The following is a 3,174-nucleotide window of genomic DNA, read 5'->3' on the forward strand; positions in this document are numbered from 1 at the left end:
AGAACCAGGCAGGACTCTACTGCCACAAATTTAATATCACCAGCACTATGGCTTACCTGAGCTGCCACCAGTGTCTCAGAATAATGAATTGTTACGTTTAAGCGCAGAGGGCTATAAGGGTGATTGCTCTTGTATGGATTCAGGGATACCCTTGCTTGAATCTTTGAAGACTGTCTTCTCTATAGAAGGAAAGAGCAAGATGTGATGGTACTTGCTTACCATTCTTTTCAAAAATCATGTTAACGTGGGAGGGACTGTATAAGAGTTCTAAGGGTTGATGCCACTTAGCAGAATCACTCTTGCAGCTCCCCCTTCTATGCTACAATGTCCAACTCACTGTATGGTTACATCCCTATCTGGATAGTAATGTCAATGAAAGTACCAAAGACCAATGCATTGCAAAAGTGGCTCACTTCATTCTCTTGAAGTAATTACCCATATCACATCTGCCAATTGCCTGAACATCGTCAAAGACAAACACTCAGGTTGAGTTCCCTGAGTAAAATGGAGAGGACAATAGATGAACAGCTACACATAGATTTTCAAGACTGTCTGAAGAGACTTGTGTGTTTCTAATTCTATGTGCTAGGCTGTGACCATTCCCCTGCAAATCCATCCTGCATGATAAAACTCAGTGCCCACGGGTGGTACGTGAATGCTGCAGAGAGTCAGTTGCCAGGAAGAAAGTGACAAATATTCGGCCATGGATCCCTGAGTGTTAGCATTTAGTGATTGCCATGTGACTAAACAGTGAATGTGACCAAAATTACTGAGGCTAGTACAGGCCGTGTTGGCATGTATCCCAGTGACATCAGGTTCCTCAGCCCCACCCACTACTGAAACCATCTCCTTGATAGGATTTGTTTCCTGACAAATACTGCAGGTAATGTTACTAAGTACAGGATGAAGCAGTGTGAGAACAATTGGAAGGGAAGTGGAACCCAAAGCAACTCCTTCAACTTCAAACTCCCCTCATTGCTAGATTCCCTGTGGACTGAGATTTTTTGAAATTTTGCACAGAGCTTCACTTTGAGGGAACAATTCTTGTGGTGTCCGGTGCTGTTGGAAATTTATAGCCAATTTCTCCATCACTAAACCAGATTTTTACAACTGGGTATCCATTGTCATGTGAAATTGATCACTCTGGACCAGCTTGGACATGTAAGCCTGTTCATGGACTGAAATTTCTCCAAATGCAAGCAACAAAGGGGGAGATCCCTCATTATGTGTAGATATTATTGTCTTGCATCTATTCCAAGAAGCTAAAGATTATGGGTATAGGAACTATACATAGAAAGAAATATGTAATATTTCAGAATTTTAGATCTGCAGTTCTACAGGGGAGAACATACTGAGGATTGTACCTTCATTTCTGACTTTTATTCTATTGATTTTAATTCAGTAAACATTGGTGGGCTGAGATTAAATGTCAAAATAGACCCAGGTAGGACACAACTGCCAGTAATTTAATATCAACAGCACCATGGCTTACCTGGGCTGCCAATACTGCCTCAGAGTTTGAATCCTCACTTGCAAGTGCAGAGGGTTAAAGGTGTGAGATCTCTTTTATGGGATCACGGGAACCCTTGCTTGAATTTTTGAAGCCTATCTTCTCTACAAGAAGAAAGAGCAAGATGTGAGGGCACTTGTTTCCCTTCTTTTAGTAAATTTACGTTAACTTGAATGAGACTGTATCAGCAGTCTAAGATTTGATAACACTGAGCAGAATCCCTCTTCAGCCACCTCTTCTATACTGCAATGCCCCACAACCTGGATGGTAACATCCTTAACTGGACTAAGTTCAATCAAAGAACCAAAACCCAATGCATTACGAAACGGGCTCACAACATTCTCTTGAAGCAATTATGCAGATTACATCTGTCAATTGCTTTAACATTGTCAGAGACTAACACTCAGATTGAGTTCCCTGAGTAATATGGGGAGGACAATAAGTGAACTGCTACATATAGTTATAACAGACTTTCAAGAGACTCGTGTGTTTCTAATTCTTTGTGCTTGACTGTGATCATTTCTCGCCAAATACATCCTGCAAATATTCGATCATGAATCCCTACCTGTTTGCATTTAGTAATTGCCATGTGAATAAACTGAGAATGTGACCAAAACTCCTATGACTAGATCAGTCCATGTTGGCATGTATCCCAGTGACATCAGGTTCCTCAGTCCCACATGCCTCTGAAACCATGCCCTTGATAGGATTTGTTTCCTGATGAATACTGAAGTTAACTTTAGTAGTTCAAGAATGAAGCAGTGTGAGGACAATTGGAAAGGAAGTGGAAGCCAAAGCAACTCCTTCAACTTCAAACTCCCCTCATGGCTAGTTTTCCTGTGGACTGAGAGTTTTTTGAAAATTTGCTCAAAGCTTTACTTTGTTGGAATAATTCTTGTGGTGTCCGGTGCTGTTGGAAATTTATAGCCAATTTCTCCATCACTAAACCAGATTCTTGCACCTGGGTATCTATTGTCGTGGGAAATCAATCACTCTGCACCAGTGTGGACATGTAAGCCTGTTTGCAAAGGTGGAGACCTGTCATTATGTGTAGATATTATCATCTCACATCTATTCGAAGCTCAAGTTTATGGGTGTACAAACTATAGGTAGAAATGAATTCCTATATGTTTTTAAATCTGCGGTTCTACATTGCAGAACATACTGAGAATTGTAACTTCATTTCTGACTTCTCTTGTATTGATTTGAATTCAGTAAACTTTGATGGACTGAGAGTAAAGGTCAAAATACTGAGGAATATGTCATAAGGAAGTGAATGCATTAGTCATGATCATTTCACTCACCTGAGACTTTTGATCTACTAGGCCTCAGAGGTGATGCCAGATGATTTCAAGATATCAGAAGAGACAGGGTCATGTTCAAAGGTATGGCCTTGCAGACTTGAACACCAGAAGATTATGAGACCAGGTCCTAGTTAGCAGGCATTATTTGCCAGCAAACTTGCACTAAGAGTGTCCAGGTTGCCACTCAGGGGAAAGAGCACAAGGGCCTAAGAGAGGTTCAGAAGAGTCCTGCAATTCACCCTCCAACAGCAAAAGGACTGCTTGTAACTCTGCTCTCAGGTTGAGCCTGAGCGTAATCCTATTGAGCAACATTTTTGTGTCATCATCCTGTTCTTGACTTTCTGTTGTCATCATTAACTG

At 41.1% G+C, this 3,174-nt stretch overlaps 1 non-coding gene across 1 annotated transcript; it reads right to left on the reverse strand.

Annotated features, from left to right (window-relative positions):
* Nucleotides 1-3,096: 3,096 nt before the first annotated feature.
* LOC120100288 (small nucleolar RNA SNORD115) lies at nucleotides 3,097-3,174 on the reverse strand. The gene has a single exon (XR_005500063.1). It is a non-coding gene; the product is annotated as a small nucleolar RNA SNORD115 (small nucleolar RNA).

Source organism: Rattus norvegicus, chromosome 1 (genome assembly GCF_036323735.1).
Source record: "Rattus norvegicus strain BN/NHsdMcwi chromosome 1, GRCr8, whole genome shotgun sequence".
Lineage (NCBI taxonomy): Eukaryota > Metazoa > Chordata > Mammalia > Rodentia > Muridae > Rattus > Rattus norvegicus.